This window comes from Pristiophorus japonicus, chromosome 1 (assembly GCF_044704955.1).
Source record: "Pristiophorus japonicus isolate sPriJap1 chromosome 1, sPriJap1.hap1, whole genome shotgun sequence".
NCBI lineage: Eukaryota > Metazoa > Chordata > Chondrichthyes > Pristiophoridae > Pristiophorus > Pristiophorus japonicus.
The window spans coordinates 244,447,018-244,469,215 of NC_091977.1; the positions used below are offsets into that span (position 1 = coordinate 244,447,018).

At 45.7% G+C, this 22,198-nt stretch overlaps 1 long non-coding RNA gene across 2 annotated transcripts in view; it reads right to left on the bottom strand.

The window, feature by feature from the left end:
- The window catches only part of LOC139245111 (uncharacterized), a 56,841-nt gene extending 35,151 nt beyond the window's left edge, over positions 1 to 21,690 (bottom strand). For both annotated transcript variants that reach the window (XR_011589929.1, XR_011589916.1), the window contains exons 1-2: positions 21,204 to 21,690; positions 13,576 to 13,637 (exon numbers count right to left, since the gene is read on the bottom strand). This is a non-coding gene — a long non-coding RNA (uncharacterized lncRNA). The remainder of the gene's footprint in view (positions 1 to 13,575; positions 13,638 to 21,203) is intronic.
- Between the last annotated feature and the right edge of the window lie 508 nt (positions 21,691 to 22,198).

The window sequence follows — 22,198 nt, forward strand, 5'->3', positions numbered from 1 at the left end:
GGAAGACCTCTTTGTAACGCTATCCGGTGGCAAACTTTTTTCAAAATTGGACCTGACCTCAGCTTACATGACCCAAGAGCTGGCGAGTGAGTTGAAGAAGATTATCACTATCACGACACGGAAGGGGTTGTTTGAATATAACAGATGTTCGTTCAGGATTCGTTCAGCCGCCACGATCTTTCAGCGAAATATGGAAAGTCTCCTCAAGTCGATTCCAAAGATGATGGATTTTCAAGATGACATCCTCATCATGGGTCGCGATACTGAAGAACACCTCCACAACCTGGAGGAGGAGAACGCAGACTGGACCGGGTAGGGCTGCGACTGAAAAAGGCGAAGTGCGTCTTCTTAGCTCCAGAGGTAGAATTCCTGGGGAGTAGGGTAGCAGTAGACGGGATCAGACCTACTGCATCCAAAACGGAAGCGATCCAGAGAGCACCCAGACCCAGTAACACGACGGAGCTGCATTCATTCCCGGGGCTCCTGAACTATTTTGGTAACTTTCTTCCCAAATTAAGCATGCTGTTCGAGCCGCTATACATGCTCCTATGCCAAGGTCGCGATTGGGTCTGGGGGGACAGCCAGGAAATGGCTTTTGATAGAGCACACAATTTGTTATGCTCCAACAAACTGTTAACGTTATATAACCCGTGTAAGAAACTTGTTCTAACGTGCGATGCATCGTCCTATGGGGTTGGGTGTGTGTTGCAGCATGTGAATGCCAATGGTCAGTTACAGCTGGTAGCTTATGCCTCCAGAAGTCTGTCCCAAGCAGAAAGGGGCTACGGGATGGTAGAAAAGGAAGTGCTAGCATGTGTATATGCAGTAAAAAAATTGCACCAGTATCTGTTTGGCAGGAAATTTGAGCTGGAGACAGATCACAAACCCCTAACGTCCCTTTTGGCCGACAACAAGGCCATAAATGCGAATGCATCGGCCTGCATACAGAGGTGGGCACTTACGTTAGCCGCTGATGACTACACAATTCAGCACAGACCAGGCACTGAAAACTGCGCCGATGCACTCAGCAGGCTCCCACCAGCCACCACTGAGGGGGCAACTGAGCATGATGCTGAGATGGTCATGGCTGTTGAAACTTTCGAAAGCAAAGGCTTACCTGTGACAGCCCGTCAGATTAAAGTCTGGACAAATAAAGACCCGCTGCTGTCTATAGTTAAGAAATGTGTCCTCAATGGGGACTGGGCAGCCACGTACAGGGCATGCCCTGAGGAATTTAAACCATTTCATAGGCGCAAGGATGAACTCTCGATTCAGACCGATTGCCTACTGTGGGGAAACCGAGTAGTCATGCCCCAGATGGGCAGAGAGATGTTTATCAGAGAACTTCACAATGAGTACCCGGGCATTGTCATGATGAAGGCAATTGCCAGGTCACACGTTTGGTGGCCAGGGATAGATGCAGACCTGGAACTTTGTGTTCGTAGGTGCAACACGTGTGCTCAGCTGGGCAATGCACCCAGGGAAGCCCACCTTAGCCCCTGGTCCTGGCCCGCCAATCCATGGTCACGCATCCATGTGGATTACGCAGTTCCTTTCATGGGAAAAATGTTTTTGGTTGTAGTAGACGCCTACTCCAAATGGATTGAGTGTGCCATTTTAAATTCAAGCACATCCTCTGCCACGGTAGAAAGTCTACGGGCAATGTTCGCCGCCCATGGTCTACCAGATGTCTTGATCAGCGACAATGGCCCGTGCTTCATAAGCATTGAATTCCAGGACTTCATGGCAGGCAATGGAATCAACCATGTCAGAACGCCACCATTCAAGCCAGCCTCAAAGGCCAGGTGTAACGAGCAGTGCAGATAATCAAACAGGGGATGTTCAGAATCCAAGGGGGTTCCCTACAAAGCCGCTTATCACGCCTCCTGTTTGCCAATAGATTCCGACCACACTCGCTCACAGGGGTTCCACCCGCAGAGCTGCTAATGAAAAGGACGCTCAAAACCAGGTTATCCCTTTTCCACCCCACTATGAAAGAAATTGTTGAGAGCAGGCATCAGTCACAATGTGACTGCCATGACAAGAATGCGAGGGCGCGATGTATTGATGTCAATGACCCTGTTTTTTCCTTAATTACGCTGCAGGGCCCAAATGGCTTGCAGGCACTGTGATTGTCAAAGAGGGGACTAGGGTTTTGGTAGTTAAACTTACCAATGGACAAATCTGCCGCAAACAAGTGGATCAATCTAAAAGGAGGTTCAGCAACCCCATAGAAGAAGCAGAGGAAGAACACGGTCACCTGAGGTGGAGTAAACTCTACATCGAACACCGGAACCAAGTGGAGGAGAGCCCAGTCACTGTGGGCAGTCCGGACAGGCCTGAGGCACCGCAAACAGCAGACATTCAAGCCAGCGCCAAACAACCGGAGCCCCAACTCAGGTGTTCTACAAGGGAGCGTAAACCACCAGAGAGACTTAACCTGTGATCCCAATAAGACTTTGCGGGGGAGGTGATGTCATGTATTCAACTATCATTGCAACCCATGTATAAGCTGACCTAAGTTGTGCACCTTGAGAACATTGACCACAAGGGGGTGAACTTGTGGGAGACACTCCTAACCTGCACTTTCAGGTATAAAAGGGGAAGCTCCACCCACCTTCATCACTTGAGGTCTTGGTAATAAAGGTAACTGGTCACAGAGTGACCTTCTCTCAAGTATGGGCCTCTTGTGCATTTATACTGTATAGTAAGGACATATCAGAAATCATGTTTGACAAATTTGCTGCAGTTCTTCGAGGATGTAATGAGCAGGATGGATAAAGTGGAACCAGTAGATGTTATGTATTTGGATTTCCAGAAGGTATTCGATAATGTGCCATATAAAAGGTTGCTGCACAAGATAAGAGCTCTCGAGGTTGAGGGTAATATATTAGCATGAATAGAGGATTGACCAACGAACAGAAAACAGAAAGTCGGGATATATGGGTCATTTTCATTGGCAAAGTGTAACTAGTTGGGTGCCACACAGATCAGTGCTGGGGTCTCAACTATTTACAATCTATTTTAATGACTGTAATATTAATGAAGGGACCGAGTGTTTCTATTAGTGCTGGATTAGTGCTTTTTCTGTATTATTACTGGATTAGTGCTGTTGCTGTATTAATGCTGTATTAGTGCTGTTTCTTTGTTAGTCCTGGATTAGTGCTATTTGAGTATTAGTACTGGATTAGTGCTGTTTCTATATTAATACAGGCTTCGTGCTGTTCCCTGTATTAATGCTGGATTAGTGCTGTTTCTGTATTGGTACTGGGTTCATGCTGTTTCTTATTAAAACTGGAATAGTGCTGTTTCTGTATTAATGTTAGATTAGTCCTTTTTCTGCAGTAATGCTGGATTAGTGCTGTTTCTTTATTAGTACTGGATTAATGCTGTTTCTGTTTTAATACTGGAACAGTGCTGATTCTGTAATACTACTGGATTAGTGCTGTTTCTGTGTTAATACTGATTTAGTGCTGTTTCTGTTTCAATACAGCTTGTGTGATGTTTCTCTATTAATACTGGATTAGTGTTGTTTCTGTATTAATACTGGATTAGTTCTGTTTCTGTATCAATGCTGGATTAGTGCTTTTTTCTGCATTAATGCTGGATTAGTGCTGTTTCTGTATTGATGCTGGATTAGTCCTGTTTCTGTATTGGTACTGGATTAGTGCTGTTTCTGTATTACGACTGGATTAGTGCTGTTTCTGTATTAGTACTGGATTAGTGCTGTTTCTGTATTAATACTGGATTAGTTCTGTTTCTGCATTAAGACTGGATTAGTGCTGTTTCTTTATTAGTACAGGTTTTGTGCTGTTGCTGTATTAGTTCTGTTTCTGTATTAATGCTGGATTAATGCTGTTTTTGTATTAGTACTGGATAGTCCTGTTTCTATATTAGTACTGGATTAGTGCTGTTTCTTTATTGGTACGGGATTAGTGCTGTTTCTGTAATAATACGGGATTAGACCTGTTTGTATATTAGTACTGGATTATTGTTGTTTCTTTATTAGTACGGGATCAGTGCTGTTTCTGTATTAGTACTGGATTATTGCTGTTTCTTTATTCGTACGGGATCAGTGCTGTTTCTGTATTAGTAATGGATTAGTGCTGTTTCTGTATTAATGCTGGATTTGTGCAGTTTCTGTATAAATGCTGAGTTTGTGCTGTTTTTCTATTAATACTGGATTAGTGCTGTTTAGGTATTAATGCTGGATTAGTGCTGTTTCTGCATTAATACTGGATTAGTGCTGTTTCTGTATTAATACTGGATTAGTGCTGTTTCTGTATTAATACTGCATTAGTGCTGTTTCTCTATTGGTACTTGATTGGTGCTGTTTCTGTATTAATACTGGATTAGTGCTGTTTCTGTATTAATACTGGTTTAGTGCTGTTTCTGAATTAATGCTGGATTAGTTCTGTTCCTGTATTAATACTGGTTTAGTGCTGTTTCTGTATTAGTACTGGATTAGTGCAACTCCTGTATTAGTCTAGGATTAGTGCTGTTTCCGTATTCATAGCGAGGGGATTTGAATACAGGAGCAGGGAGGTGTTGCTACAGTTGTACAGGGCCTTGGTGAGGCCACACCTGGAGTATTGTTTACAGTTTTGGTCTCCTAACTTGAGGAAGGACATTCTTGCTATTGAGGGAGTGCAGCGAAGGTTCACCAGACTGATTCCCGGGATGGCGGGACTGACCTATCAAGAAAGACTGGATCAACTGGGCTTGTATTCACTGGAGTTCAGAAGAATGAGAGGGGACCTCATAGAAACGTTTAAAATTCTGACGGGTTTAGACAGGTTAGATGCAGGAAGAATGTTCCCAATGTTGGGGAAGTCCAGAACCAGGGGTCACAGTCTGAGGATAAGGGGTAAGCCATTTAGGACCGAGATGAGGAGAAACTTCTTCACCCAGAGAGTGGTGAACCTGTGGAATTCTCTACCACAGAAAGTAGTTGAGGCCAATTCACTAAATATATTCAAAAGGGAGTTAGATGAAGTCCTTACTACTCGGGGGATCAAGGGTTATGGCGAGAAAGCAGGAAGGGGGTACTGAAGTTTCATGTTCAGCCATAAACTCATTGAATGGCGGTGCAGGCTAGAAGGGCTGAATGGCCTGCTCCTGCACCTATTTTCTATGTTTCTATGTTTCGATGTGTAATGTAGCCAAATTTGCTGATGATACAAAGATATTTGGGAAAGCAATTTGGGAGGAGGATGCAAAGATTCTGTGAAGGAATATAGATAGGCTAAATGAGTGGGCAAAACATTGGCAGATGGAGTATAATGTGGAAAAATATGAGGTTATCCACTTTGGTAGGAAAAATAAAAAAGCAAATTATCATTTAAATGGGGAGAGATTACAAAATACTGAGGTACAGAGGGATGTGGGGGTTCTTCTACATGAAACACAAAAAGTTAGCATGCAATTACTGCAAGTAAGACAAATGGAATGTGGGCCTTTATTACAAGGTGGATAGAGTATCGAAGTAGGGAAATCCTGCTACAACTATACAGGACGCTGTTGAGACCATACCTGGAGTACTGCGTACAGTTTTGGCCTCCTTATTTTAGGATATATTTGCATTGGAGGCAGTTCAGAGAAGGTTCACGCGGTTGATTCCTGAGATGAACGGGCTGTCGTATGAAGAAAGGTTGAGCAGGCTGGCCCGATACTGTGAGGTTTAGAAGAATGAAAGGTAATCTTATTGAAATTTATAAAATTTGAGGGGGCTTGACAGGGTAGCTGCAGAGTGGATGTTTCCCCTCGTGGGGAAATCTAGAACGAGGGGGCATAGTTTCAGAATAAGGGGTCGCCTATTTAAAACGGAGATGAGGAGGAATTTCTTCTCAGACAGTCGTGAATCTTTGGAATTCTCTGCCCCAGAGATCCGTGGAGGCTGGGTCATTGAATATATTTAAGGTAGAGATAGACAGATTTTTGAATGATAGGGGAGTCAAGGGTTATGGGGAGCAGGCAGGGAAGTGGAGTTCAGGCCAAGATCAGATCAGCCATGATCTTATTGAAAGGCAGAACAGGCTCCAGGGGCCAAATGGCCTACTCCTGCTCCTATTTCTTATGTTCTTATGTAAATGGTACTAATACCAGAAACACAGGTCAGCAAAATAAAATCCCATGCATTGGCTTTTCGACAGTTCTGCGAGTGCAGCTGTTCAAGAAGATCTTATCTTGACCTGGTATTGGTAAAGGATCCAGATAATGTACAGCAGAGGGAAGTCATAGAATTCAAAGGGAAGTCATAAATAGTATGACAATGTTTTAATGTGATCTGGGAGTCAGAAATTTCCAAGACCATGAGCCATAACTTTAAAAAGGCCACATTGAATGAAATGGAGCCACCCCTCCCTATCTCAGTAACCTCCTCCAGCCCTCCAGCGAGATGTCTGTGCTCCTCCAATTCTGTCCTCTTGCGCATCCCCAATTTTTTCACTCCACCATTGGTGGCCGTGCCTTCAGTTGTCAAGTCCCTAAACTCTGGAACTCCCTCCCTAAACCTTTCAGCCTTTCTCCTCCTTTAAGACGCTCCTTAAAACACTACTTCTTTGACCATGCTTTTGCTCACCTGTCCAAATATCTCCTTCTGTGCCTCGGTGTAAAATTTTATTTTACGCTCCTGTGAAGAACCTTGTGACATTTTACGATATTAAAGGCGCTATGTAAATGCAAGTTGTTGTTGTTGAAATGAGGACATGACTAAAGCAAATAAATTATTCGAGTTTGTTCAACAATTCAGTAGATGGACCATCTTTAAAGAGATAATGTTGGATAAACATATGCAGAAAACTAAAAAGCTCAAACTAAACAACAGGACTTAAAATGGATCAACAAACAAATTAAAACTATTGTAAAGAATAAAAATAACTGCTACAAATCCTGCAGTGAGAATGGGGAAGGACAAAAAATTGGGTTAGTTAAAAAGGTGATCAGAAGGGCCACGCAAGACCTAGAGAAAAATATAGCAGCACAGCCTAAATGTTTTATATGTAAACTTGTATATACTTTGTACAGCCACAAAAGTGCTCATCCCCTGGAGTCTTAAAGGATCCCATAATCCCTTGGGAGCACAGATACTTAAGGAGGCCTCACAGGCTGGAGAGGTACTCTGGAGACCTGCAATAAAAGACTAAGGTCACACTTTACTTTGAGCTCACAGTATCCAGTCAGACCCTTTCTTCATACATAACAACTGGCGATGAGATACAGATAACGAACCCAACGATGCAGAGAACAGTGGATATCCTCGAGAAATTCTCGTGGGAGACGATTGGAAAACCTTTGTGGAGCGACTCGACCAATACTTCATGGCCAACGAGTTGGAAAGAGAAGCGAACACTGCCAAACGAAGGGTAATTCTCCTCACCGTCTGTGGGGCACCAACGTATGGCCTCATGAAAAATCTGCTTGCTCCAGCGAAACCCACAGAGAGATCATACGATGGTTTGTGCACACTGGTCCGGGAGCATCTGAACCCGAAGGAAAGCGTTCTGATGGCGAGGTATCGGTTCTACACCTACAAAAGGTCTGAAGGCCAGGAAGTGGCGAGCTATGTTGCCGAGCTAAGACCCCTTGCAGGACATTACGAATTCAAAGGACATTTGGAGCACATGCTCAGAAACGTTTTCGTACTTGGCATTGGCCTTGAAATAATACTTCACAAACTTTTGACTGTAGAGACCCCAACCCTGAGTAAGGCCATAGCGATAGCCCAGGCGTTCATTGCCACCAGTGACAATATTAAACAAATCTTTCAGCACACGAGTGCTGCTACAAGTACTGTGAACAAACTGATGTTGTTTTCAAATTGCAACGTAAAGGGCAGGCCTCACATGCTTGCAGCTGCACGTCCGCAGATGTCTCAGAGTCCACCATTAAGGGTGATGAATGCAAGGCCATTAACACCTTGTTGGCGCTGCGGGGGCGATCATCGTTTCCATTCATGCAGCTTCAAAGGGTACATTAGCAAGGGCTGTGGAACGATGGGACACCTCCAATGTATGTGCAGGCGAGCTGAAAATCCTGTTAATCCTACAAACCACCATGTTGCAGAGGAGGACAGATCCACGGCGGATCACGACGAACCAGAGCCTTAGACCGATGAGGCAGAGGTATATGGGGTGCACACATTCACCACAAAGTGTCCCGCGATAATGCTGAAGGTTCAACTAAATGGACTCCCGGTGTCAATGGAGCTGGACATGGGTGCGAGCCAGTCCATTATGAGCAAAAAGACTTTCAAAAAATTGTGGTGCAGCAAGGCCTCAAGGCCAGTCTTGACGCCAATTCGCACAAAACTGAGAACTTACAGAAAGGAACTGATTCCCATAATTGGCAGTGCTACTGTAAAAGTCTCCTACGATGGAGCGGTGCACGAGCTACCACTCTGGGTGGTACCGGGCGATGGTACCACGCTGCTCAGCAGGAGCTGGATGGGATAGATACATTGGAACTGAGATGATGTCCGAGCGCTCTCGTTCGCTGACGAATCTTCGTGTGCCCAAGTCTTAAACAAGTTCCCTTCGCTGTTTGAACCAGGCATCGGGAAGTTCCAAGGAGCAAAAGTGCAGATCTACCTAATTCCTGGGGCACGAGCCATCCATCACAAGGCGAGAGCAATACCGTACATGATGAGAGAAAGGGTAGAGATCGAGGTAGACCGGCTGAAAAGAGAGGGCATCATTTCACCGATTGAATTCAACGAGTGGGTCAGCCCGATCGTTCCTGTCCTCAAAGGAGACGGCACATTCAGAATGTCTGGTGATTACAAAGTAACTTACAATCGTTTCACCCTGCAAGACCAATATCCACTACCAAAGGTTGTCGACCTTTTTGCTACGCTGGTGGGAGGAATGATGTTCACGAAGCTGGACTTGACCTTGGCCTACATGACGCAGGAGCTGGAAGAATCATCGAAGGCCCTCACCTGCATTAACACGCACAAAGGTCTCTTCATTTATAACAGATGCCCATTTGGAATTCGATCAGTGGCAGCGATATTCCACAGAAACATGGAAAGCTTTCTGAAGTCAGCCCTGCACACAGTGGTCTTCCAGGACGACATCTTGGTCACAGATCGGGACACAGTTCTGCATCTGCATAACCTGGAGGAGTTTCTTAGTCAACTCAACCGCATGGGGCTCAGGTTAAAACGCTCAAAGTGCGTTTTCCTGACGCCTGAAGTGGAATTCCTGGGGAGAAGAATCGCGGCAGACAGCATTAGGCCCACCGATTCAAAGACGGAGGCAATCGAGAATGCACCGAGGCCACAGAACGTGTTGGAGCTGCGGTCGTTTCTAGAACTCCTGAACTATTTTGGTAACTTCTTACCGGGTCTCAGCACACTGCTAGAACCATTGCATGTCTTACTGCATAATGGAGACAAATGGGTATGGGGCAAAAGCCAAGAAAATGCCTTTGGAAAAGCTAGAAAAAGCTAGAAAGCTAGAAGCTCAAACAAATTGCTTGTGGTGTATGATCCATGTAAGCGTTTGGTACTAACATGTGATGCGTCGTCATATGGCGTCAGGTGTGTATTGCAACAAGCTAATGATTTTGGGAAATTGCAACCGGTTGCTTATGCATCCAGGAGTCTACCTAAGGCTGAGAGAGGCTACAACATGATTGAAAAAGAAGCGTAAATATCTGTTTGGGCTAAAATTTGAATTGGAGACTGACCATAAGCCAATCTTTTCCGAGAGTAAGGGGATAAATATTAAGGCATCGGCCAGCATCCAGACATGGGCGTTCACATTGTCCGCATACAACTACGCCATCCGCCACAGGCCAGGCACAGAAAACTGTGCCAATGCTCTCAGTCGGCTGCCATTGCCCACCATGGGGGTGGAAATGGCGCAGCCTGCAGATTTAGTCATGGTTATGGAAGCATTTGAGAGTGAGCAATCACCCGTCACAGCCCGACAGATTATAACTTGGACGAGCCAGGACCCCTTACTGTCTCTAATTAAAAACTGTGTGTTTCACAGGAGCTGGTCCAGTGTCCCAATGTAAATGCAGGAAGAGATAAAGCCGTTCCAGCGGCGCAAAGATGAAATATCTATACAGACAGTGGGGAAATCGGGTAGTGGTTCCCAAGAAGGGCAGAGACACCTTCATCAGTGACCTCCACAGTACCCACCCAAGCATCGTAATGATGAAATCGATAGCCAGATCCCACGTGTGGTGGCCCGGTATCGATGAGGACATAGAGTCCTGCATGCACAGATGTAACACATGCTCGCAGTTAAGTAATGCACCCAGGGAGTCGCCACTAAGTTTATGGTCTTGGCCCTCCAAATCATGGTCTAGGTTCCATGCAGGCCCGTTCTTGGGTAAAATGTTCCTTGTGGTTGTAAATGCGTGCCCCAAATGGATTGAATGTGAGATAACATCGGCAAGCACGTCACTGCCACCACTTAAAGCCTGCGGGCCATGTTTGCCAAACACGGACTACCCAATGTTCTTGTGAACGACAACGGACCATGTTTTACCAGTGCCAAGTTCAAAGAATTCATGACCAGTAACGAGATCAAACATGTTACATCTGCCCCGTTCAAACCAGCATCCAATGGTCAGGCAGAGAGAGCAGTGCAAACTATCAAGCAGGACTTGAAGAGGATAACTGAAGGCTCACTGCAGACTTGCCTATCCGGAGTCCTGCTTAGTTATCGCACAATACCCCACTCACTCACTGCGATTCCACCTGCTGAACTGCTCATGAAAAGGGCACTCAAGACAAGGCTCTCGTTAGTTCACCCTGATCAACATGAACAGATAGAGAGCAGGTGGCTTCAACAAAGTACATATCATGACAGCGCAAATGTGTCACGCGGAATTGAAATCAATGATCCTGTATTTGTATTGAATTATGGACAAAGTCTCAAGTGGCTTCCTGGCATTGTTGTAGCCAAAGAGGGAAGCAGGTGTTTCAGGTCAAACTTTCAAATGGACTCATTCACCGGAAACACTTGGACCAAATCAAACTCAGATTCACGGACTATTCTGTGCAACCCACTTTGGACCCCACCTTCTTTGACTCCCCCAACATACACACCAATGGCAACCGACACCACAGTTGGCCATGAAACAGAACCCATCGTCTGCAGCAGCCCAGCAGGACTCACCACACCAGGCAGCCCAGTCAGACCAGCTGCACAGCAGCCCAGCGAGAGCCCAACAGATGGTTCACCAATACCAGCTACTTAAGGAGGCCTCACAGGCTGGAGAGGCACTCTGGAGACCTGCAATAAAAAACTAAGGTCACACTTTACTTTGAGCTCACACTATCCAGTCAGACTCTTTCTTCATACTTCACACTAAACATAACAGTAACAAAGGCTTCGGTAGAATAACAGTAAGAAGGCAGTCAGAGAAGGTGATAATCATAAAAGATGCAAATAGAATCAAAATTAAAGAATAGTGGAGGCAGCAATCCTGGAACCATTAAAGAAACAATTGGATACTGCAATGTGGTGACTATAAGGTACTTCTGAATGAATGAACTCACTTATGTGATTGGTCTTCCTCATCTGTAATTATTTTGTGCAATTTTGTCATTTACGCAAATGATCTTGTGTTCTGGTGAAATTAATATTTTTAAGTATTGGGGTGGAAATTCGGCTCATTTTGAGGTGTTAATCCAGATGAAGCAGTAAGTGTGCACCTCCTGCCGAGAACATCGGTTGAATTGGACCAAGAGCTGAAGAGGGCTCTAAATCAGCCCTTACACCCCTGACCTGGGGGGGACGCTGCAGGAAAGGGTGGCACTAAATTTTGGAAACAATTGCGCATGCTCCGAAGTCCGATTCATTTCCCAGGAAAAGCCGAGTCTTAAAGGCAGGTAAGTATGCGCATGCGCAGCTCCACCTCTTCAGAGACTTGAGAGCGGGAAAATGGAGGAACAGGGAGGAAAGCAGACAGCGCACCACTTCTCAGCCATGGCCCTTGAGGCAGTGGAGAGGCGCAATAATGCCCGACATCCTGGAGGGGAACGAAGGCCATCGCCAAGGGTCTCCAGGAGGCTGTGTAGGGAGGTGGCCCAGCACGTCTCTGCCCGTGACACAGTGACCAGGACAGCGACACAATGTCACAAAAACTTCAACGACCTCACTTGGATCGTCAGGGTGAGTACACTTTCCATTAACCTTGCAATCGTTCATGTGAGCTTCACTGTCTTACACAATGTAAAGGCTTTACACTGCCCACTCCCTCTCTATGTGTACCAGACCATGCTCCTCATTGCTGGAGACACCTTAAAAGCTCTCTCTTGCCTCACCAGACATGCCCCACCCATGCAAACATCTCTCACCTTCTTGCTCTCGACTCAGCCTGAGGACACTGACCAACACCTTTTAACTCTCCATATGCGGTCACAGGCCTTCAGCCTCATACTTACTCGTAGCTCTTTGTACACAAATTCCACCTTTGATGCATTGACTGTGTGCTGCCACGCAGGCTGAGATGCAGAGATTCACATCTCGGATCATTAACATAAGGTCATAAGAACATAAGAAATAGGAACCGGAGTAGACCATATGGCCCCTCGAGCCTGCTCCACCATTCAATAAGATCATGGCTGATCTGATCATGGATTCAGCTTCACTTCCCTGCCTGCTCCCCATAACCCCTTATCCTTTTATCGATTAAGAAACCATCTATTTCTGTCTTAAATTTATTCAATGTCCCAGCCTCCACAGCTCTCTGAGGCACAGATTCCACAGCGAATTCCACAGAATCACAACCCTCTGAGAAAATAAATTTCTCCTCATCTATGTTTTAAATGGCGGCCCCATATTCTAAGATCATGCCCTCTAGTTCGAGTCTCCCCCATTAGTGGAAGCATCCTCTTTGCATCCACCCTGTCAAGCCCCCTCATAATCTTATGTCTCAATAAGATCACCTCTCATTCTTCTGAATTTCAATGAGTAGAGGCCCAACCTACTTAAACTTTCCTCATAAGTCAACCTCTGCATCTCCGGAATCAATCTAATGAATCTTCTCTGAACTGCCTCCAAAGCAAGTATATCCTTTCGTAAATATGAAAACCAAAACTGCACGCAGTATTCCAGGTGTGGCCTCACCAATACCTTATATAGCTGTGGCAAGACTTCCTTGCTTTTGTATTCTGAAGGGGAAAATGGGAAGACTTCTCTTCCCACGAGTGGGCCTTTTGATATAAAGGGTCGACGCTCATCCCAACCCACGTAGCAGCCTTCGAAGCATTAGACGAAGATGGATGGCAAGGTATAATGATCTTTAATTATGGACGTACGGGAACACTTCTCATCACAACCGCCTGTGAGTGGAGATGTTCCCTGAATCGCAAAATTGTACATCATTTATACATTTCATAGATCCCTCCGCCCCCCCCGGTACTACCTTCCTCAATCTCTAATTGGGTTACCTTATTAGTAATATTTTGGATTGACAGACCAAGATCTCAAGGCAACTTTTACACCTTAACTGGGATGACCTCATTGGGTTAGAATTTGCTGATCGTATATAGCGCCTAAAAGTCTGTTGAGAGTCTTTTCACAGAGTCTTATCTTGTCGGACTGGACGTACCTTAATGTTATCTGGTGTTTTGGTATATCAATGTTGAAACAGAGGCCTCTGGGTCCTTGGTGCTGGAATATATTAGAATGTGAGGTCAGTCACAGACCTTCTGCCCCTTTTTCTGAGCCAATGTAGAAGTCAGCACTTTAAATCTTATTTCGCTTATACCTCTAATGCCAATTTTATCTTGCAATTCCCTCCTTTGGCCCTTGGCTATATGCCAAGTAGGCCATATTCCCCGGCAAACTACTTCCCTGTGGGCAAGTTCCAGATATGTCCGTTTGCCTGGGTGGCCATCTCCCAAATTTCAGGACCTCCTGTGACTTCTCCCACAGGGCTATATAAGGTAAGTCCTTCCTGCAGGACTGTTTAAATTTTCGTCCCTTATTGTCTTAATCATAGTGCGTACCCGAGCGTGTCGTTTGGCCTGTTTAATTCTTGCACAGGTTAACCTACCAGTACCATCAGGACCAGGCCCTGTATTACTACAAGTACATGTGATATAATCCTTATCCATGGGTAGATCTGAATATTAAGTCCAATGTTCCACAGTTTTGAGTATAAGGCTGGTCGGCCAGCATCGCATTAATGTCTCTCTGTAGGTTGTCTATTTCTTCCATCAGCCGGATATACTGTCGTCTTTGGTTTTGGATTCTTTGCACCAATTGTAATTGTTCCTCACTTAATTCGGGTATCTGTTTTCCTTGCGGTTCCATACCGCCTCCTTGTACCCTTCTTGGAGGGTATCCGTGACCATTCCGTGGATAATTTCCGTTGTCTCGGGATGTATGTGGTATCCATTTATGTCTATTTTTCCCATGGGCCTGAAACATAAGTTAGGGTTGGTGATGACACGGAGGTGACTCCTCCCCTGGTCTTAATCGTCAGGTTGGCTGCTCCTGTGCTCACGCACCAATCTCCATTCCCTTGTGGAGCAGCAATTGTTTCGGAATCGCGTTCAAGAGGAGTGATACTCAGCATGCATCTGTTTGTTTGGTGGAATCCGCAATCATCATCCGTCATTCTTAGCGTACCTCGACATAAAACCACTTGGTTATTTTTATAGCAGTTGGTTATGTCAATGCCTTTGGTTAATTTTAATCACCTGTCTGGAGGATTGACGGTTTTTTACTTCACTGATATTGTCAGTTTGGTATAACGGGTCTCCCTTTGTTACATTATACTATGATATTGATAACACGAATCCGATCATATTCATATGTCCAGTAATACATCGAAATTTTGGCACCCACGCGTGACTATTTTTCTGTACCTCACACATGTTGTTCATGTTTTTGTCTGGGGTCCAATTATTAAATATGCTGTTCAGGATCCAATCTGGTATGTACCCATTCTGGAGTTGCTCCAGGTTATGTTGTACCTCACTCAGTATCCAGGCCACATACCTGGAGCAAACTATCACAGCTTGTATTCGTTTACTTAGTTCGTTCCCCATTGCGTGGATCAAATTTATTGTCTTGGCATGTTCCTGTAATGTGTGGGCCACTTGTAACCATTTCCCTTCCGCGCCATCTCCCAACTGCACTTGCAGGGCTTGGCTATCTATTTCCCCCCCCAATAAATCCCTTAAGATTTGCGTTAACATAGAAACATAGAAACATAGAAAATAGGTGCAGGAGTAGGCCATTCGGCCCTTCTAGCCTGCACCACCATTCAATGAGTTCATGGCTGAACATTCAACTTCAGTACCCCATTCCTGCTTTCTCGCCATACCCCTTGATCCCCCTAGCAGTAAGGACCTCATCTAACTCCTTTTTGAATATATTTAGTGAATTGGCCTCAACAACTTTCTGTGGTAGAGAATTCCACAGGTTCACCACTCTCTGGGTGAAGAAGTTCCTCCGCATCTCGGTCCTAAATGGCTTACCCCTTATCCTTAGACTGTGACCCCTGGTTCTGGACTTCCCCAACATTGGGAACATTCTTCCTGCATCTAACCTGTCTAACCCCGTCAGAATTTTATATGTTTCTATGAGGTCCCCTCTCATTCTTCTGAACTCCAGTGAATACAAGCCCAGTTGATCCAGTCTTTCTTGATAGGTCAGTCCCGCCATCCCGGGAATCAGTCTGGTGAACCTTCGCTGCACTCCCTCAATAGCAAGAATGTCCTTCCTCAGGTTAGGAGACCAAAACTGTACACAATACTCCAGGTGTGGCCTCACCAATGCCCTGTACAACTGTAGCAACACCTCCCTGCCCCTGTACTCAAATCCCCTTGCTATGAAGGCCAACATGCCATTTGCTTTCTTAACCGCCTGCTGCACCTGCATGCCAACCTTCAATGACTGATGTACCATGACACCCAGGTCTCTTTGCACCTCCCCTTTTCCTAATCTGTCACCATTCAGATAATAGTCTGTCTCTCTGTTTTTACCACCAAAGTGGATAACCTCACATTTATCCACATTATACTTCATCTGCCATGCATTTGCCCACTCACCTAACCTATCCAAGTCGCTCTGCAGCCTCACAGCATCCTCCTCGCAGCTCACAGTGCCACCCAACTTAGTGTTAACCCGGTCGTCTATTGCATACAGGTCTATAGAATTCACCGTCGCAACCCCCGCCGTGTAGCCCGTGCCGAGTGTTTCCAGTATTCCCCTTTTCGTTCGACTTTGTTCTGTTCCCTTTCTGACATTAAATCTCAGGATAGTGGATTCCGTGTCTTCGAGGATTCGTTGTGTCAGGTTCTGGTATAGACTTATACTTTCATTCCCACAGAAGCTAGGAAGGATGATATCCATTAGGTTTAGGACTACCGTAAGTGGTCGCTGACGCAGCCCAAAATATATCCTTTCCTTAGATTCCTTTATTACTAGCCCCCCTTTGGCTCCAGTCTTTATGGACGGACATATGGAGGGGGGCGGGGGGCTTGCGTGGTTGTGCTGGGAAGAGTTGTTGTCCCCAGGGTGGTTGTCGGGGCAGCGATAGGGGGTCTATCTCGGACAAGGATGTCCCAACACCACTGGTCCATACCCACGCACGGGGAGGCTGGACATATCTTCCACCTGGTAACCCCTTGTTTTGGCCTTCCCGAGAATTGAGTGAAGACGGACATGCACCGTATCTGTATCCCCTCCCTACGAGTGCAACTTCTTCGTTCTTCTTCTAACACAAAGCATACTGTGCTCTCATTTACTGCTAATGTTATGCCCCTGTTATTGTTCCACCCCCACTGTTGGTTTAAATCTCTGTTAAGTTGTGTTATGCCCGTTAATCCAATGCTACAATTTAAATCTACTGTTGTGCCGACGACCACAATTAGGGTTTTTGAATTGGGATCACAGCTAAAGTCTTCCGACATCTTATAATATAGGCCTTGAGGTCCGTTACTTTCTTCATCAGTGGATGTTCGGCTCAAAGGAGAGATAGGATCCTGTAAAACACAACGTTTTCTGGTGGCCACCGGTTGGTTAGGATCCAAATCGTTTCAACTGGGTCCAGTGTTTCCCTTTGCCAACACCTCTTATGTCTATGCAAACGCATGTGTCACTAACCATAATCACCTGGTGGGGTCCGGTCCATTTTGGTGAGAATCCGTCGGTTGAGGGGGTCGTTCAGCCTGACTGCCTGCCTCTCTTCCGTGCCTACATATGGGCCAGGGTGTCCTTGGAGATGGAGCACGCGGTGTCCACCGGTATACTCGCGGCCTTCCGCGAGAGGTGGGCACCGGAGGGACTGGAGTGCATTATTACCCCCGACAACCAAATTTTAATTTCATTTTATATGTTTTAAAGTTTAATTTGTTTTAAATGCAGGTTTTAGTGTCCCCCTCCCCTTTTATAGGGGGCACTTGTAAATTATGGTTTTAGAGCCCAAAAAAAACCCACAAAAAAAACCTACAAAAATACAAAAAAAAACAAACAAAAAAAAAAGGGCCTTGGGAAATGTTTGTAGTGTCCCCCAGATAGGGGGGCACTTGATCTAATGTTTGTTTTGTTTACTCTAAAAGAGTGGTGAGAATCCGTGTCTTTCAGGATTTATCTTTACCATGACAAGGCTCCCTATTTGAGGCACCTGAACCCTTTGTTCCTTCGTGTCCCTTTCTAGATCGCTAATAATTTGTTGGTCTCTGACTTGTGCTCGTCATCACTTCCAGTAACCAGCATTTCTGGCAGCCTCATGGCTCTTCCTGTCATTAGTTCAAAGGGGGTCAGTCCGGTAGTCCGGTTTGGGGTAGCTCTTAATTTCATTCGGATTCGTGGTAGTAACTCAACCCACCCCTGTCCGGTCTCCTCGATTGCCTTAGCCAGTGCTGTTTTTAAGGTCCTACTCATTCGTTCTACCAATCCGGAAGACTGAGGGTGGTATGGGATGTGGAATTTTTGTTCAATCCCTAACAGGACGCAAGCTTGCTTCATGATTTTTCCCATAAAGTGTGTACCCTGGTCTGAGTCCAACTGTAGTGGCATTCCCCACCTGGGTGTTATTTCCCCGGCCAGGATCTTAGTTACTGTATCAGCGGTGCAGTTTCTCGTGGCGAAGGCTTCTACCCATTTTGTAAATTGGTCTATTCTGACCAGACAGTACATTTTTCCCCTTTGGCCCAGTAAAGTCTATTTGTAAGGCTTCCCAGGGTCCCTTTGGGCGCGTTTGGTGTCCCAGTCAGACCTTTATCTTTTTCCCCAGGTTGTATTTAGCGCATGTTATACATCTCCTACAATGGTTTTATATGTCTCTACCCATTCCTTTCCACCACCAACATCGTGACATGGAGTTCATCATGCCGGTCCTACTGGTATGGGTGTATCCGTGGTAGAGACTCAATAGGTTCTGTTGGATACATTCCGGGACCACTACATTGTCATTTTCCTCCAAACTCCATCCGCCCCCTTTTTAGCTCCGTTCTGTTCCCACCCTTCTGTTTCTTGCGGGGTGGATTCTCCCTGTATGTTGAGTATGTTTACTTCCTCCGTTTGGGTAATACATGAGCCAATCAGGGCGTTACTAGTCGTATCTAATTCGGCTGCCTGTTTGGCAGCCTCGTCTGCCCAGGCATTTCACTGCTGGTGCTTGTCCGTGATCTTTAGTTGCGCTTTAATTTTTATCCTTGCACATTCCTGAGAGAGGAGGGATGCTTCTACCAATTCCATAACTATCTCTTCGTGCCTAATGGGTCCCCCTCCCGATGTCACGTACCCCCGCCTCTTCCAAGCAGTCATATAATCATGTACCACCCCGAAGGCGCAACAGCTACCGGTGTATATGTTGATTCTTTTCCCTGCTGCTAGTTTTAATGCTTTGGTGAGGCTTAGCAATTCCGTTACCTGAGCCGCTAGGTTTCCCTCTAAGGGACCCCTTTTCCTGACTTGTCCATTGTTGTCCACCACTGCCCAACCTGTTCATGGGGTTCCATCTACATATCGACGGGATCCATCCACATAGAGGTCCATATCTGCCTTTTCAAGCGTGGTTTCGCTAATGTGACTCCCTTCCCCCTCACTTCCCGTGAGACCACACTGATGTTCTTTACTTTCGTTGGCTAGCTATCCTGCAGGACTATTCCCGTTGTCCTTTATTATAGTCACGGCGCCGTTTGGGGGTAAGAGCATCGCTTCCCAATTGGCGCGCCGTGCGTCGGATACGCTCTTAACCTTCCTGTGTTAAGTAATTCCACGAGGGTATGTGGCGTATGTAAAATGACCTGCCCGTTCATCACTATAGGCTCGCTGGCCCTCATGGCCCATGCTGTCTGGGTTCAGGCCATTGAAAATAGTGGATGGGCTTGCCATAATCGGATGTTCCCTTGGGTTGACCTTGTTCAGGGCTGTATAGTCGACAGTGAACCTGTAGGTTCCGTCGGGTTTCTTTACCGGCCACACCGGTGAATTAGTGATGGTAGTTACTAGCTTTACCACCCCTTGTGCTTCTAATTCTTGCACTATTTGGTGGACGGCTGCTTCAGCCTCGGGCTTTAAAGGATATTGTCTGTCCCTTTTTCAACCTCCCTTTGTGGGCAATCTCTGCTAAAATGCCCATCCTGATGACATGTGTAACACGTCAAGGGGGCTGCGCTGAGGTCCCCGCTATCTTCCTTTTCTCCCATCACGACTGCTGCCACCTCTATCTTGGCTACCTTTTCCTTTTGCTCAGCCTTTAAGTCCTCCATGGTGTGTGCCCATTCTAAGATTTCATCATAATCATCTCCTATCTTGAATCCCAGTTTCATTATTTTTTGATGCGCCTCCCCCAGTCCATCCTTAAACACTTCTAAAAATGCCGCGCCCTCTTTATCTGGTTGTTAGCACCGGAGCATCCCCGCTGCTGATTGACAGTGGTGGTGACTCCGTCCCGTCTCCACTTCCACCACTCTTGTTGGCAATCTACTGCTTACCACCCCACTTCCGCTCCCATTATGACCGACTTCCAGTCCGCTTAAAAAATCCTGACAAAGAGCTGAATTTCTCAAAAGAAGCCACCTCATTCCAACGCGGCAGAAAAAACACTTCAGAAGCGGTAGGTGCGACCTGTTTTGGGCGGATCTGAATTTTTACCCCCTTCTCTCTTGACGCCATCTTACAAGAGCATGTAGACTGCGACGCTGGCGGCATAATAATGCACCCATTAAAGTTTTCAAAATCACTTTTTTCAAGCTGTACTTTTATGTGTGTCTGCCGCTGCAAACTCAGAAGCTCACGTACTGTGCTCTGTGTAAATGTTGCCCTGACTATGACCTCCGAGGGAAGCCCTTCCCATCCCTTTAAGTAGCCACCAGTTAATGACTGTGGAAGGTTGTACCGACTGTTTTTTCAGTCGTGATTAATGGCGGTCACTAAATGAAACGGCCGCACTTAATTTAGTGAGCGTGGCGCAAGCCTGGTCATTATCCAGGACTAACGTCATGATCGGAGTGATCATCAGCAGCCAGGCGCTACTGGTCAGTGCTGCGGTAAACCTCAACTAAATGTTCCGGCGGGGCACTGCAAGCTGTGCGTCCGATCGGTACGGTATTACACCCGCTTTAACGCCCCTCCTGGCCGCTAGACAACCGAATTTCCACCCCTTGTCTTTTGTGTCCGTATCATTTCCATTAGCTGGAGGAGCTACGTACAAGTGTTCAGCAGCATAAATGCATCACCAACTATACCGAGGTGAACGAGAGCACTTCCACTGTTCAGTGGTGGTTGTGTGTTCTGGCCACCACTCCCACTTTGGCTGCTAATATAAATGGGACCAGCACTGGCACTGAAGGCCTATTCAGGAATCGATTCTCCAATATACATGAGCTCCATGGGAGGCTGTCACTTTGTGCTAACTTGGACACTGCAGGCCCACACAAACTCAGAACTGCTTCACACTCCACAAATTCATTGGGCAGCCAGTGTGCATAAGAATCTTTCTTCCCATTAAACAGGGCTCCATTTCAACCCAAGTTCCAGAGGTAAAAATTAGTCCACCTATTACATCACCCAGTTTCCATTACATTTACCAATTTCTAGTATTGGTAGGGATTACAGATGCTTAGCTAATGTACCATCCATAAGATGCACTGCAACAACCCACCATGGCTTCTTCGAAAGCACCTCCCAAACCAGTGACCTCTACCACCTAGAAGGACAAGGGCAGCAGGTGCATGGGAGCACCATCATATCCAAGTTCCCCTTCAAGTTACACACCATCCTGTCTTGGAAATATATCGCCATTCCTTCATTGTCGCTGGGTCAAAATCCTGGAACACCGGATTGCAGCAGTTCAAGAAGGCAGCTCACAAGGGCAATTAGGGATGGGCAATAAATACTGGCCTTTCCGATGACGCACATCCCAGGAACAAATAAAAAAAATATGATCTTTACTGAAAGTAATTGCATGTAATATGGCATTTTACTTGGAAGCAAAACTCTTAAAATCAGGCTCACGGTCTCAGACATCATTATTAGTCCGTAAGGGTGACCCCGAGCTTCCTGTTGCTTGTCACTTTAATTCTCCACTCCACTCACACTCTGATCTCTCCATCCTCGACCTCTTACACCATTCCAATGAAGCTCAATGTAAGCTTGAGGAACAGCACCTCATCTTTCAATTAGGCACTTTGCAGCATTCTGGACTCAACATTGAGTTCAACAATTACAGACCAAAACTTCTGCCCCTATTTTTTCAGCTGGCAGCTGTTCATGATTCTGCCATCCCCATTTGCAACATTTAACCTCCTGCCTTCCACCCTATCACAGAACGTCCCTTTTGTTCTTTCCTCCCCGCCCCTCTTTTCTTGCCTCTGCACTTGCTTAAAATCTGTTACATATCTAACTTTTTCCAGTTTTGACGAAGGGTCTCAGACCTGAAACATTAACTCTGTTTATCTCTCCACAGATGCTGAATGACCTGCTGAGTGATTTCAGCATTTTCTGTTTTTTGGATCATTATTGCAGGAATAGTTTATGAAAAAAATGATTATTTTTTTTACCAGTTAATTGCATGCCCTCTATATAATGTGCAATAATTATTTTTAGAGTTGCTACCTGTTTGGTATATACTCAGTCAATCTGGTGTCTGGGATTTTGTCAAAGTTAAAATGGACACCTCAAAGTCGAGTTATAAAAATTCAAATCAATTTTCCTCTTACTTCTGTGCCTTAAGATAAGGTGGCAGTAGTTGTTAACATGTCTTCAACAGC